Consider the following 16,044-nt stretch of genomic DNA (forward strand, 5'->3'; position numbering starts at 1 on the left):
TGCCAGGCTGGGCTCAGGGGTATCCTCAGGGGGTGCCCCCTGTCCCTGCCTGGCAGTGACAGAGCTGGGGGAGGAGGGATGTGATGTGCCCTGGGATTTGGGGGTCACCCCCAATCCCCCATCCCACTGTGACCCTGCCCCTCACTCAGCTGGGCACGGGCACCTTCCCAGCAACTCCCAGCTGTGCCCAGCTCTGGGCAGGGCTGGGGGGTGGGCAGGGACAGAGAGGCTCCTGCAGCCCTCCTGCCCTGTGTGCCACCTCTCCTGGCTCTGGTGTCACCTCCTGCCCTGTGTGCCACCTTTCCTGCCCTGTGTGCCACCCTTCCTGGGGCTCCTCCTGCCCTGTGTGCCACCTCTCCTGAGCTCTGGGGTCACCTCCTGCCCTGTGTGCCACCTCTCCTGAGCTCTGGGGTCACCTCCTGCCCTGTGTGCCACCTCTCCTGAGCTCTGGGGTCACCTCCTGCCCTGTGTGCCACCTCTCCTGAGCTCTGGGGTCACCTCCTGCCCTGTGTGCCACCTCTCCTGGCTCTGGGGTCACCTCCTGCCCTGTGTGCCACCTCTCCTGGCTCTGGGGTCACCTCCTGCCCTGTGTGCCACCTCTCCTGAGCTCTAGGATCACCTCCTGCCCTGTGTGCCACCTCTCCTGAGCTCTGGGGTCACCTCCTGCCCTGTGTGCCACCTTTTCTGGGGCTCCTCTGTCCCTGTGTGCCACCTTTCCTGCCCTGTGTGCCACCCTTCCTGGGGTCAGAGGCTCCTCCTGCCCTGTGTGCCACCTCTCCTGAGCTCTGGGGTCACCTCCTGCCCTGTGTGCCACCTTTCCTGGGGCTCCTCCTGCCCTGTGTGCCACCTTTCCTGGCTCTGGTGTCACCTCCTGCCCTGTGTGCCACCTCTCCTGAGCTCTGGGGCTCCTCCTGCCCTGTGTGCCACCTCTCCTGAGCTCTGGGGTCACCTCCTGCCCTGTGTGCCACCTCTCCTGCCCTGTGTGCCACCCTTCCTGGGGCTCCTCCTGTCCTGTGTGCCACCTTTCCTGGGGCTCCTCCTGTCCTGTGTGCCACCTTTCCTTGCTCTGGGATCACCTCCTGCCCTGTGTGCCACCTTTCCTGGGGCTCTGGTGTCACCTCCTGCCCTGTGTGCCACCTTTCCTGGGGCTCTGGGGTCACCTCCTGCCCTATGTGCCACCTTTCCTGGCTCTGGTGTCACCTCCTGCCCCTGTGTGCCACCTTTCCTTGCTCTGGGGTCACCTCCTGCCCTGTGTGCCACCTTTCCTGTCCTGTGTGCCACCTTTCCTGCCCTGTGTGCCACCTTTCCTGGCTCTGGTGTCACCTCCTGCCCTGTGTGCCACCTTTCCTGTCCTGTGTGCCACCTTTCCTGGGGCTCTGGTGTCACCTCCTGCCCTGTGTGCCACCTTTGCTGGCTCTGGTGTCACCTCCTGCCCTGTGTGCCACCTTTGCTGGCTCTGGTGTCACCTCCTGCCCTGTGTGCCACCTTTGCTGGCTCTGGTGTCACCTCCTGCCCTGTGTGCCACTTTCCTGGCTCTGGGCTGGTGGCTGTGGCACTGTCCCCTCTCCCTGCCCCTTTTCCTGTTTCAGGGGGATCAGGGATTTCCCAGCCCTGCTGTGCCCAGCCCCAGAGCTGCTGCTGGAGCAGGAGCACTGCAGGGAGGGGGAGCCTCTGGAGGATGTGAAATATGAAATGTCCACTTTAGCAGCACCCTGCTCAGAACTGTGCTCAGTGTAAATGATCTTTTTGGCTTTATCCATTCCTCAGACAGGTTTTGGTGCTGCCTCCCTGCAGTCCTGCAGAGAAATCAGAATCTCTCTGTTCATGGGCTGAGCTGCCAGAGCCAGGGCAGGCTCCTTTATCCCAAATACCTCATTGCTTAACAAGTCTGGCTCTAAAAAACGCTGCTTTTGTTGGTGTCACCTGCAAGGAGGGAAGGATCAGGCCTGGGCTGCTCCTGCAGCTGAAGGTGGTGCCAGAGGGAAAGGTTGAAACAAAGATTCAGGCTTAGAAAGAAATGAAAATCTCAAATTGTTTATTTATGATTAAAGGATATGTATGTGTGACTTCATCCTCTTCCAAATGAGAATGGATTTTTATTTTATTTTATTTCCTTTCTAAGGGGGAATTAAGATAAAAAGGTGTCCAGTGCCCAGAAAATGAGGAGCAGTCCAAGGAGAACAAAAACATGGGAGTGAGGTTGATTTTATCCTGAGATTTTCCTCACTGTCCTGGGGGGGCTGCAGAGAATGGTTCCAAATGAGAATGGTTTTTATTTCCAAATGAGAATGGTTTTTATTTCCAAATGAGAATGGTTTTTAGTTCATTTTAAGGGGGAATTAGGATAAAAAGGGGTTCAGTGCCCAGGAAATGAGGAGCAGTCCAAGGAGAACAATGCCCTGGGAGTGAGTGCTAGTGAGGCTGATTTTATCCTGAGATTTTCCTCACTGTCCTGCCTGACACAGGTGAAAAATTTCCTTGGCATTTTCCAGAGAGGGAGAAGAGGGTCCAGGCTGAGGCAGGGACTGTGTCAGCTTGAGTCTGGGCTTTTCTAAAAATTCATTTGAGGGGAAAATGTGGGGCTGGCTTTGGGGGGAGCACTGCTGACCCCTCAGCTGGGCTCTGCTTGGTTTCAAAGTCCCTTCTGGGTTTTTTTCAGCTTAAAAAAAAAGTTTAAACTTTCTAAAGAAAACATTAAAATCCACATTTAAATTCCTAGAAATTTTGGAGATGTTGCCTTTCCAGTGCTTCCCTAAATGACACTTGCTGTTTTTTCAGTTTTTCTTCCTTCCAAAGCGAATATTCTGTGTCATTTACACGGGGTGGAAGATTTCTGTGTAGTAAAACAGCCCTGAGCGTGCTGGGAAACCCCTGGCATTACAGGAATACAGAATATCTAATTTATTTCTTTTCCCCCCTCTCTAAAATCTGTGTATTGGTAACAGATTTTAGTAGAAAATGGGTTTGTACTGAAGAAGGGAGAGGGTAAAAAAGGGATTGCAAGAGTTTCTGGAGAGCCACGGGGCTGGAAAAAGCCTCGGAGCTGGGGGGATGCAGAGGGACCGCGGGGACATCTCCCGTCTCTGCTGGGGGAGGGCTCTGCCACAAAACTTTTATTTCTGCAGCCTGCAAGAGAAGAGTGGAAACAGGACGGTCCTAGGGAAGCAGCAGCAAAAAAAAACCCCAGCAATTGATATATTTAGGAAGGGATTTTCTAGCCTGGAACACGCTGGGTTTTGGTTAAAGGTGAAAAATCGTTCGCTCGAGGCCGGTGGAATAAATCAGGGAGAAATGTGAAATCCTCTGCTGGGAGTGTAGAGAGTCCTGAACAGGAGGCACAACCCTGGCTCTTGCTTCAGGGATGGGTTATGTGGTGGAGAAACAACTTTTCATCCATTTTAGCAATTATTTATGTGATATAAAATGACCTAGTTAATGCCATGTTTACAGTAATCCAATTAAATAGTGACTGAATATACCAGCGAGCAAAATGGGCAGATTTGAAGCTTTTTTGTGAAAATAAAATAAAAACAATCTAGGTGCAGTGTTTCCTAACAGACCCGTGCTGTTTAAAAAAAAAATAGCAGTAATAATAATAATAATAATAATAATAATAATAATAATAACCTCAGAGTTAATCCCTATGATTATAAATATAGGACCTGTATTTAGGGTTGTTAAAAAAAATAAGACTAAAATTAAAAGAAATGAAATTTATATTAGAGGATCAAATGGAAAGCTTAAACTCCACAAATCACCTACTGTTTCCCAGGGTTTCCAGCTGTAACTCGACAAACTGGTGGTTGAGGAGAGGAATGGATTTTATTTTGGTTTTTTGGGGGGTTTTTGGGGGGCTGCAGCTCGGACGCAGCCGGGGGGGGATGGATGGAGCGGGGACAGGAGGGACCGCGCCGGCTCCGGCGGCAGCTCGGGGGGGGTCGCGGCTTTTGGGACAATTTCGGAGCTGCTGCTGCTGCCCCTGCTTTGGTTTGTTTTGTGTAATCGGCTAAAATCCCCGTGTTTGCGGGGTTTATTTTTAAAAAAACCCAAAAAAGCAACCAAACAAACAAACAAAAAAAAACAAAACACCAAAAAAATCCAACGAAAAACCCCCAAAACCAAAAGAGAAACCCCGTTTTCCATCTCCCAGCCCTTCAAACCTTTTTTTTTTTTTTTTTTTTTCCCTGTTTCGTGGTGTTTTTCTCGCCGTTCCCCAGCACTGCTCTCCCCAGAAGGGATGCGGGGACAGCCTGGGGGAGGTGAGGGGACCCGACGGGATTTCCCCAAGAGCTGCTGCTCCGTCCAAACCAAACCCCAAACCACCCTTCAACCTCACCGTGGATATTCGCAATTTATTTACCATTAGCCCCAAATTTACCAGAGACGACAGACTGAAAGGGGTGGCCGGGGAGGGGGGGGGGAAGCAATTCAATTAATTTGTAATCTTGCTTTTCATTAGAAAATGCAAGAATAATGATAGCGTCCAGCGGGCGGGAAAAAAAAAATCATAAATGGAGATTTCCCCCTCCCAAATCAGATTATAAAATAAGCTTTTTGAAATTAAATTAGTTGGGACGCAGTTGATCGGAGTTACCCCAGACTATGAGCGAGGCAAAGGCAACAAATAAAAATAACAAAGGACACAAAAGTTGTCGGCTCTTCCCTCTTTCGGTGCGACCTCGGCGGCTGCTGGGGGGTCCCGGAGGGGAGCGGGGCTGGGAATGGGGGGGCGAGATGGGAATGGGGGGGCAAGATGGGAATGGGGGGGATGAGATGGGAATGGGGGGACGAGATGGGAATGGGGGGGATGAGCTTGGAATGGGGGGGCGAGATGGGAATGGGGGGGATGAGATGGGAATGGGGGACGAGATGGGAATGGGGGAGCGAGATGGGAATGGGGGAACGAGATGGGAATGGGGGGATGAGCTGGGAATGGGGGGGCGAGATGGGAATGGGGGGACGAGATGGGAATGGGGGGGAAGAGATGGGAATGGGGGGGCGAGGTGGGAATGGGGGGGATGAGATGGGAATGGGGGGGCGAGATGGGAAGGGAGGAGCAGAGCAGGGAATTGGGGGGGGATGAGCTGGGAATTGGGGGGGACGTGATGGGAATGGAGATGATGAGCTGGGAATGGGGGAGCAAAGCCGGGAATTGGGGGGGGTGAGCTGGAAATGGGGGGGGGGGGGGGGGGGAGGAGGATGAGTTCGGAATTGGGGGGGGGTCCCGAAGGGGAGCAGAGCCGGGAATGGCGGGGGAGAGTGAGCTGGGAACGGGGGATACGAGCTGGGACTGGGGGGGATGAGCTGGGAATGGGGGGGGATGAGCCCGGAATTGGGGGGGGGGGTCCCGGAGGGGAGCAGAGCCGGGAATGGAGGGGGACGTGATGGGAATGGGGGGATGATGAGCCGGAATGGGGGAGCAGAGCCGGGAATGGGGGGCGGGGGATGAGACGGGAGTGGGGGAATGGGCTGGGAATGAGGGGGGGGTCCCGAAGGGGAGCAGAGCCAGGAATGGGGGGGATGAGCTGGGAATTGGGGGGGATGAGCTGGGAATGGGGGGATCGAGCTGGGACTGGGGGGGATGAGCCGGGAATTGGGGAGGATGAGCTGGGAATTGAGGGATGAGCCGGGAATGGGAATGCGGGGGTGCAGCCGGCTCGCAACAACTCAAATAATTCATTTGCAAAGAGGCTTCTGCCGGCAGCGAAAAGATCCGCGTTGAAGTCGCAGGAGCGGAGTTGTTTTATCCCGGGTTAAAGCCAAAATCTGCAAAAAAGGGGATTTTTGGGGAGGGGTGCAGCGCTGGACCTCGGGCTCAAAGCCTGCAGTCCCTCCTTTTAAAATATTCATTGGCGTTTCTTGTGTCTCTCTTTTTCTCTTTTTATTTTATGTTTTTTTAAAATTTATTTCCCACAGAGGAGCCTCCCCGCACCGTCCCGGTGGGATTGGCTCCCCCCCGGCGCTGGGAAGGATTGGGGAGAATTGGGGGGTTTCGGGAACTTTCCCACGCCCCCACCCTTCCCAGCCTAACTTCAGCTTCGTTTTCTGCCTTTTCTCCTCTCAATTTTCCATCCCGTCAAATAGACCAAAAAAAACCTCTTTAAATTGATCCAACCCGTATTTTAATTTTTTTTGGTTTTTCCTCTAAAAATCGTTGAAGTGGAATTATCTCCCCTAAAAGGCAAGAGGGCGAAATTTGGGGGAATTTCGGGTGGTTTTGGGTCTGCTCCCAGCTCTGTGCAGGAGGAAGTGTAAAATCTCTCCTGCCACACGCTCAGACAAAGCCGTCTTGTTACCCGGGATTTGTCGGGTCAAGCAGGATCCCGTTTTAAGCCAGTTACTAAATGTAATTCTCCCACTTTCCCTCTTAATTTAGCAAACGAAAAAAACCCAACTTTTGGCTGGGGGCATAAATGGCAGTGATCATTTGCCCCCAGAAGTTTAAAAAAAAATTCGGGATTTTAGTCACTTTATTATCGCTGCCACTAATGTTTGTTCATTTTTAGAAAGAACAGTATTTGAGAAATGTTTGAGTGCACTGAAATTTCGGTATTTAATTAGAAATTATTTTGATAAAATACCGTATTTGAAATGACAATTTTAAATATCCACATTAAAAAAAAAAATTTCTTAACAAGGCTTTTACAGGGTCCTGAGCTGGTGGGAACCAATTTAGCTCCTTTGTGTAGCATCATCCCAGGGTATTTCCTATTATTCTTAGGAATTTGGATTGATTCTTTATTGTGAACTAAACATTTTCTTAGTGTTCACATTTTTTCTCTTGGAAAAAAAACAAGTTTAAAAAAAAAAAAGTAAAAAAAGAAAAAATTGACCCAAAAATTGAATTTGTGTTTTGGAACTTATTCCATGCATACACAGAAAAAGGAGATCTCAGGTGTGTGGTTGAACAAAAGTTTTTAAACGTGTGTCAGTCCTGCTCAGAACCAGTTTTAATTGCAAAAAAAATCTTTGAAATTCTCTGTTCCAAACATTAATCCGTTGTGAAGCTGGTTGAAATTTTCATTTTAAAAAATTAAAGCAAAATTAAAGGATAAAAAGTGTGGGAAGTTTTTAGTTTTTAAAGATATATAGTGTCTTTCTTTGCTCAGCAGTTCATGCAGCAAAGCCTCTCCAGCAATGGAGAGTTAAGTCTCAAATATTTTTGTCTCTCATTAAGAAAAGGGGAGAAAAAAATTTTAAAAAGTCGAAAAGTTTTGAGAAATTTTCTTAGAGAAATGCAAGTATTCCCAGGGATTCAGCTGGGTCCTTGCTCCAGGTGCAAAAGGACAAAAAAAAAAAAGAACAATGACAAGAAAATCAATGTTTTTTATCACCCAGCCAGTGCACTGGAAGGGACAGATGACTTTGGAGGGGACGGGTGGGCACGGCAGGGCAGTGGGCTGGGGGCTGCAGAGGAGCTTGGCTGCTTCAGAACCAGAAGGATTTTGTCCACATTCATGGTGGTTCACAATTTGTTCAATTTCACCTTGTGGAAGAGCTGGAAAAAGGATGGCAACGCCTGGTGCCCTGCAGCTGTCCCTGGGTGTGAGTTTCACCTGGCACAGCGGGCTCCCTGTGCCCCTGGCACCGTGGGGACGGTGTTACAAACCCCCCACTCGGCGCTGAAAGTTTCTTCACACATTTATTTCATTTTTTGACCGCGGAAGGCGGAGGTGTCCCCAAAATCCGCCCCGTGCCCACCCTTGCGCGTGGTACCGGCGCCCAGCATTGTGCAGGGCTCTGCAGCCCCGCTCGGCCTTTTGTCAGCCCCTTTTTTGTGTCGATCAGATGCCTTTTGTCAGGTCCCAGACATGTTGTGTCCACAGGCGCACAAATCTCCCTGCGCAGAGCGGGGCAGGGCGTGGGGAACGCGGGGCGCGCTCGGCTCGGCCGCCACGCGCGGGGGGCACGGCCACCACGCACCCCCCGAGGGGCTGGCATGGAGTTGCAGGGCTGGCAAAGGTGCGGGGGTCGTTCCCCAGCGTGTCCGTGTGTCCGTGGGTGCTGTCTGTCCTGCAGGATGGAGCCGGGAGCTTCCCTCTGCTGTTGCTTTTACCCATCCTTTGAGCGGGTTATTTTCATTTTTCTCAGGGATGGCTGAGGTTTGACCGGCTCCTCAAGCCACCCCAGGAAATGTTGATTTGACTGTTTGACCTGCTGGTTTTGGGAGATCTGCTCACAAACCACACAACCACAGCTCAGGGTTGGGCTGGGGGCACCAATGTCTCTTCCCCCCAGCTCCTGCCCATCCTCAGCTGAGCCCTGAGCCTGGCAGATATTTGCAGCAGCTCAGAGGGCGACTTTGGGCTAAACCCCCTGCTCTGGGCCCTGGCAGGGCAGGAATGGGGTGGCTGTGCCCACCTGTCCCCGGTGACAAGAGCTCTGCCTGTCCCCACAGCGCTGTCGCAGCCCCAGGCCCGACCAGGCCCGGTCAGGTCGCTTCCTTTCCTCAACCACCGTGCCCTCAATGGTGTCTGCAGCTGCACGGGCCTGGCAGGGACAGCGAGGGATGGAGGGAGGTAGGAGCACCCCCAGCGAGGGATGGAGGGAGGTAGGAGCACCCCCAGTGAGGGATGGAGGGAGGCAGGAGCACCCTCAGTGAGAAATGGAGGGAGGCAGTGGCCCCCAAGTGTGGAAAATCCACGGCAGCGGCCGCTCTCCTCAGGCATCGACAAAATGGTGTCCGGGCTGCAAAATGGCGCCAGGGCACCCTCACAGAGGGGTGGTTGTGCCAGGGGGAGGCAGGAGCACCCCCAGTGAGGGATGGAGGAAGGCAGGAGCACCCTCAGTGAGGGATGGAGGAAGGCAGGAGCACCCTCAGTGAGGGATGGAGGGAGGCAGTAGCCCCCCAATGTGGAAAATCCTCCACAGCGGCCGCTCTCCCCGAGCATCGACAAAATGGCGTCAGGGCACCCTCACAGAGGGGTGGCTGTGGCAAAGGGAGCAGGAGCACCCCCTGTGAGAGATGGAGGGAGGTAGGAGCACCACCAGTGAGGGATGGAGGGAGGCAGGAGCACCCTCAGTGAGAAATGGAGGGAGGCCGTGGCCCCCAAGTGTGGAAAATCCTCCACAGCGGCCGCTCTCCCCAGGCATCGACAAAATGGCGTCAGGGCTGCAAAATGGCACCAGGGCACCCTCACACAGGGGTGGTTGTGCCAAAGGGAGGCAGGAGCACCCTCAATGGGGGATGGAGGGAGGCAGGAGCACCCTCAGTGAGGGGTGGAGGGAGGCAGGAGCACCCTCAGTGAGGGATGGAGGGAGGCAGTGGCCCCCAAGTGTGGAAAACCCACGGCAGCGGCCGCTCTCCTCAGGCATCGACAAAATGGCGTCAGGGCTCCCAAATGGCGGCCGGGGCTGGCGGGGAAGGGCCCGGCGCGGTGCCAGGGCCGCTGCGAGGGCACAATGAGTGGCACATAACGGCCCTGGCCACGGCCGCCCCTCGCCATGGCCGTGCCAGCTGTGCCCCCCTCCCTCCGCCTTGGCACGGGCAGGCAGCCCCGCCATGGCCGCCTCTGAGGAGGATTAAGGCCGCAGTTGTGTCTCTCTCTTTCTTTCCCCCTCAGTGGCTGAGAACAGGAAACGTGAACCTATCTGAGACTAATTGACTTGCAAATTAATCGTTTGTCCCTGTGCCTGATAATTAGTGCTAACGATTTTTACACACACCCCCCCCCCCCCTTTGCTCTCTCCTCCTCCTCTTTATTTTAAAGGGGGCTGTTTTCCCTTTCTTTTGCTCCTCTTTTTATCCACCCTCGCTCCAGTTCTTCCCTGAGGATCCCCAGCTGCCCCTGGGGTGGGGATGGCACCGGGTTCGGGGTGCAGGGGCCTGGCAGGGCACACAGCTGCTGCTGTGCTTCCCACGCCTCGGTGCCAACCTCCACGCCAAGGACAATGAGCGGGGCTGGGAGAAGGGCTCGGGATCTGGGGGGCTGCAGAGGGGCTGGGGAAAGGGGGGGAGCGGTGCTCAGGGACGTGGCATCGCTGCAGCTGACCCCACAGTTCCAAATTTCCCAAACAGCCAGGAAATGGGTGTTAAAAATAAAATTTAAAAAATTAAAATTCACTTCAAAAAGAAGCGAATGGGATTTTCTGCAGCCTTCCCTCTTCCTCTGTTTTTCTTCCATGGATATATCTTGTTGTCACAAGTCAAAAAAGGCATTTCTCCTGGAGGAAGGCAGCTCAAAGGGAATATTCAAGGATGGGGATTGGAATCACTGGTGGTGTGGCTTTGTCCAAAAGTGCTACCTGAAGTAAGAGTACTGCAGGGGATGGACAGAGCTGCAGCTGGAGCATGAAGTTCACGTGAGAGAAGGGGGGAAAAGTGGATTTGTGGTCATTTTTGGGGTCTGAGGCCTCTGGGTGCAGCCCAGTGGAGCTCATTTGTGCCTGGGAGCAGCTCAGGGCTGACAGGAGAGGGTGTGCTCATACTGGTGATACATCAACTGGAAAACGCACTTTTGTTGAAATTGATGCATTTTATGAGAATATTTCCCTGTCAGCAGCAGAATAATCCCACTAATATGATATTCCAATGTGTTTATTGAGAGCTGGTAACACAACATATCATAAAGTACCTGGGTACTTTACTGTCAGTAAACTTCTGCTGTCTGTTACCTCTCCAATGACACTGTACTGCACAAATAATTGAAAATTCTGCATGCAATTGTCACGTTTCAGTGCAATTCAAACCCAAACACTTTGTTGTTCCTGCATGGGAACTCCTGAGGAATTCCGTTCAGCAATTTTTATTTTTTTTTTCTTCCCTGTTTGTTAGGAGGAAAAGATGTCATTTGAGGGAGACGTGTTGGGAAGGAAGGGGACCTTTTGTGATGCTGAACTCCTCTTTTTTCCCTGGCAGGATGGGATTTGGAGAGAGGTAAAACAGCCCCTCTGTGCCATGCTCAGGACCCTGACCAGTGCCAGATTGTGGCAGAGCCAGGGTTTTTCCACCTTTCCCATTCCCTCCCATGGCTGCAGGACAGACACCCACGTCCAGCTGACCTCCAGTGGCCCTCCAGCCTTCTCCAGAGCGGAGGGGAAGCTCCCACTGACCACCTCATCCCCTTCAGCCACGAGGTGCTTCTTCCTCTGACACTCAAATAATTAGAGGGATCCTTTTCTTCCAGCTCTTCCCCCCAACTACTCCTGGTGCCTGACACTATTTTTCAGCCAAACCCTGCTGCAATCCTGGTTTTGCTCCCCTTCCTACCCTGCTTTGTGTGCAGGGCTCTCTTCATCTCTGCTTGTGCAGCTCAGGGGCTGCTGATCCCCCTTCCCTGCGAGCTGGGAGTCCAGAAACCCTGAGCCTGTCCCGGCCTCTGTGCTCATCAACTCTGTTTGGTTTGGCCACAGTTAACTGCACACAAACTCTGGCCTGTTGGCACACAGGGGCTCTTTGTTCCTGCAAGGATCCCTTTGCCCTCCGAGGTCACTGAGGCCAGGACCTGCTGTCCCCAAGGGTCACTCCACACTTTCAGTCAGATCCCTGGTCCTGGCCAGGCTGGGATGGGGCAGGTGGGGCAGGGGGAAGCTGGAATGTCATGGAAAGGATGGGATGGGGCAGGTGGAAAGCTGGAATGTCCTGGCCAGGCTGGGATGGGGCAGGTGGAGCAGGGGGAAAGCTGGAATGTCCTGGCCAGAGTGGGATGGGGCAGGTGGAGCAGGGGGAAAGCTGGAATGTCCTGGCCAGGGTGGGATGGGGCAGGTGGAGCAGGAGAAAAGCTGGAATGTCCTGGCCAGGGTGGGATGGGGCAGGTGGAGCAGGGGGAAAGCTGGAATGTCCTGGCCAGGGTGGGATGGGGCAGGTGGGGCAGGGGAAAAGCTGGAATGTCCTGGCCAGGGTGGGATGGGGCAGGTGGAGCAGGGGGAAAGCTGGAATGTCCTGGCCAGGGTGGGATGGGGCAGGTGGAGCAGGAGAAAAGCTGGAATGTCCTGGCCAGGGTGGGATGGGGCAGGTGGAGCAGGGGGAAAGCTGGAATGTCCTGGCCAGGGTGGGATGGGGCAGGTGGGGCAGGGGGAAAGCTGGAATGTCATGGAAAGGATGGGATGGGGCAGGGGGAAAGCTGGAATGTCCTGGCCAGGCTGGGATGGGGCAGGTGGGAAGCTGGAATGTCGTGGGCAGGCTGGGATGGGGCAGGTGGAGCAGGGAGAAAGCTGGAACAGGAGCTGAGGCATTGCTGGTGCCTTTTGGGTCAAGCTCATTGAAGTAATGGGATGATTAGCAAGGATTGCAGAGCTTTATGTCTGGGGAGGAGGAGAGAGGGTGAAAGAGACGTTAGGGGTGGATTAACCCCTGTCAGACCTGTACAAGAGGTTTCCCAGATTAAACACAAGTTCAGTGGGCTGTAAACGCTCCCCTCTCGCCGGCTGCTTCCCCAGAGCAGCTCTGGGATGAAAGCTCAGCAGTTTGTGTCAGGGACCCGACTTCCAGAGCTTCCCAGCTCCTGCTTGTGCTCCTGAGGCCACATCCCTTAACTCCCCTGAACCAACACCTCTGTGTCCTGAGAGATCTGAGTGCCACATTCACCTGCACACTTGGTTCTGATTCGCTTCCCAAAGGGCTCAGGAGCAACCAGTGAACTTTTATTTGGCTTCTTGTCCCTTCAAGAGGGAATTGGCATCTGACTCCAAGGCTTTAGAATGCTGAACTATTATTAAAACTATATTATATTACATTATATTCTACTATATTTATATTACATTATACTTCTAACTAACTACTCAAAACTCGTGACTGTCTGCTTGAGAGTTTTGACTTATACACGTGGACCCAATTGGTCACCTCAGGTAAACAGTCTCTAGAATACATTCTACATGGGCACAAACACAGGAGTAGAGATAAGATAAGAATTGTTTTGATCTCTCTGCTTCATTAGGAAAAAAAACTGAGAGAGAGAATTATGTTTTTCTCTGTTCAGAGAATGTGAATGCCACACATGGAGGGCTCAGTGGCCCCTTGGCAGGACTGTGAGCATCCTGAAAACCCTTTCTGACCTCCTCCCCAACCCAGGCACGACCTCTGTGCCTTCCCTCTTCAGCATCCTCTGGGCTCCTGCTGGGTGAGACCAAGGGATGAGCTGCAGCTGGTTTCAGAGGGGGCTGAGAACAGCAGCAGTGCCAACGATGCCCTTCAGTGTCCTCCAGAGTGGCAGAGGGCCCTGGGAGCTCACCAGGTCTGCAGGGGAGGTTCCCACTTCTCGGGGTCTCTAGCTGGTCAGAGTGACCCCGAGGTACTTTAGAAAGTCTCTTTTGCCAGCCCGGGGTCAAAGGAGGAGTCAGGGCTCTTCATTTCTCGGTCTCAAGGTTGTTTATTGTTCCTTATCTATAAAATTCTTTCTCCTGGCCTGCTGAGGTCAGCTCAGCAGGACAGACAGACACACTCTGCCTGCCCTCAGGGCTGTGTTATGTCTTTATACTAAAAACTACATGTACATTATTTACAATAACTTCCCAATACCTATCACCTATGTTAGACAGCAAGCTTCTACTCTAAACCAATTTAAAAGTGCCAACATCACAGCAGAAGATGGAGGCCAAGAAGAAGAAGGAGAAAGGCTGGACACACCCAGATTCCTCCATCTTGCCCCCTGAACCCCCATTCTGAAAACTCTAAAATCTATTTTTCACCCTGTGATAAATTCACTGTCATTCTACTTAAACTGTTGTGGCTTGCAGATCTTCATATAAGGTTGGTCATTTTTTCCATGGGTCATAATCAAAATCACAGACATCTTGGGCTGTGTGCCAGGGTGTCTGAGCCCCCTTGGCAGTCCGGGACAGACAGAGGGATGTCCTGAATCCTGACACCCACTGACCCTATCCTGGGCAGGTGGGCACTGTCGCAGAGCTGGGCGCTGTCCCAGAGCTGGGCGCTGTCCCAGAGGTGGGCAGCCCCGTGCAGACCCTCAGGGCTGGGCTGGCCAGACGCTGCCTGGAGGCAGTTTCCCAATCCAGTTTCCCAATCCTGCGCACCTGGTACTCTGTCAATGCAGCCACTTGGCTAAATGTGGGTCATTGTAGGAGGATGCAGCCACTCGAGCAAACAAGCCTCAATTGCCCACTGATTGGGGTGGCTGAGAGCACCATCACTGAAATTTCTGAGGGGGGAGGCATTAATAATCCCCATTCTGTCTCTGCAGCCCTTGCCCCCTTGTTATTTCCCTCTTTGTGTCTTAATTTGGCCCATTATTATTATTTTATAAAAGGGCCTTTTCTCCACCCCCTCCCTCTTGAAGACACTCCTTAGACCGATGGGAAAATGGCAAGGAATAATTATGAAAAACATCAGTGAAGAGAGGGCCATCTGAGAGGGATTAAAGGATTACAATTAAAACTCATTTTAGGGAGGTGATGTGACATTAGCGTTTTCATTCTTCCCCCCCCACCCCCCTTCCCCAAACACCCTCCAGGATATCTGGGTCTAAGTTGATTAAATGACAAACTCCAGCTCAGAGGGAAACGACAACAAATTAAAAACTGAGTAAAATGAAAAACAACAACCCAAAAATGATTTACAAAATGAAGTGAAAACGAGGTCACTGAGAATTACTGGAAGTCTGGCGGCAGCTGAAATGGGGTGGACAGAGCACCTGCCACTAATAGCAGGTTTCTGATGGTGGGAGCATCTCCCTGCTCCTGCTTCAGCAGCAGGTGAAGCTGTCTGAGGTCTCTCCTGCAGGGTACACCAGGAGGGTTGGGCTGTGGCAGTGGCTGTTTTGGCAGGGCTGGTGCTGTGCACTGCTTTTGGCAGCTCTGTGTTCCACTGGGGCCGTGCTGGGCTTTGCTCTGGGAGCTGGGGGTGGATGCAGTGCTGGCCCTGCTCTCCCTCCAGCAGCGAGCCTGGGAGGTGCCCCAATGCCAGGGGCTCTCAGTGTGTCCCTTCCTGGCCCATTTTCTCATCTCTTTGCAGCTCTTGCTGGTGGCTGGAGCCAAGCAGCCCCTGCCCCACACAGCTTTGAGCACCTCCAGTCCTGTTCCAGGTGCTGGGGCACGCTCTGACCTCCCTGCAGAGCCCATGCTGCAAACACCTTCCCTTCTGTCCATGGGGATGCACAAGGGGTCCTGCCCATCCTGCCCATCCTGCCTCTCTCCTGGAGAATCCTGAGGGTGGGAGCTGCTCCCAGAGGCATTGAAATGCAGCGCTGTCAGAAATGAGGGGAGTTGGGAAAGGCAGCGTGCTCGGAGTGGGAGCTGGCACTGCCAAATGGGAACACGCACACTGAGCTGGGGTTTTATTTGTCGTGGAAAGCAAATTCTAGGATGATTGCTGGCCATTTCAGTGAGTGAATATGAAGCCTGGGATGGGGGATTTCCCTTTATAAACCAAAAATATCTGTGAATCAAACTGCTCAGACGATGCGGACACCCAAACCCAGCCCTGTTGGAAGTGGGGGTTACATGAAGGTGCGGAGGCAGATGAGTGACTCAGGCTCTGCAGTCCACAGTGCTTAGGAAGTTTTGGCTGCCAGAATCTGAGCTGTAGGGCCCCAATAACCACAGTGGGATTGAGCCAGCATCCTGCCCTGAAAGCCCAGCTCTTACTGCTTCAGCTCAGCTCTCGGGGCTTTAGCTGCTCAGAGTGACCCTGAGATGTGTCACAGTCTCTTTTCCCAGCCCGGCGGTCGAAGAAGGAGTCAGAGCTCTTCATTTCTCAGTCTCAAGATTGTTTATTGTTTCTTATCTATAAAATTCTTTCTCTGGCCTGCTGAGGTCAGCTCAGCAGGACAGACAGACACACTCTGCCTGCCCTCAGGGTGGTGTTATCTTTTTATTCTAAAAACTACATCTACAATATTTACCATAACTTCCCAATACCTACTACCTATCTTAGACAGTGAGCTTCTACCTTAAACCAATCCAAAAGTGCCACCATCACAGCAGAAGATGGAGGCCAAGAAGAAGGAGAAAGACTGGACACACCCAGATTCCTCCATCTTGCCTCCTGAACCCCCATTCTAAAAACCCCAAAAAATCTATTTTTCACCCCGTGATATTATTCTACTTAGACTTTCGTGGCTTGCAGATCCTCATATAAGGTTGGTCATT

The sequence above is a fragment of the Fringilla coelebs genome (genome assembly GCF_963513975.1).
Source record: "Fringilla coelebs genome assembly, chromosome: 29".
Taxonomy (NCBI): Eukaryota; Metazoa; Chordata; class Aves; order Passeriformes; family Fringillidae; genus Fringilla; species Fringilla coelebs.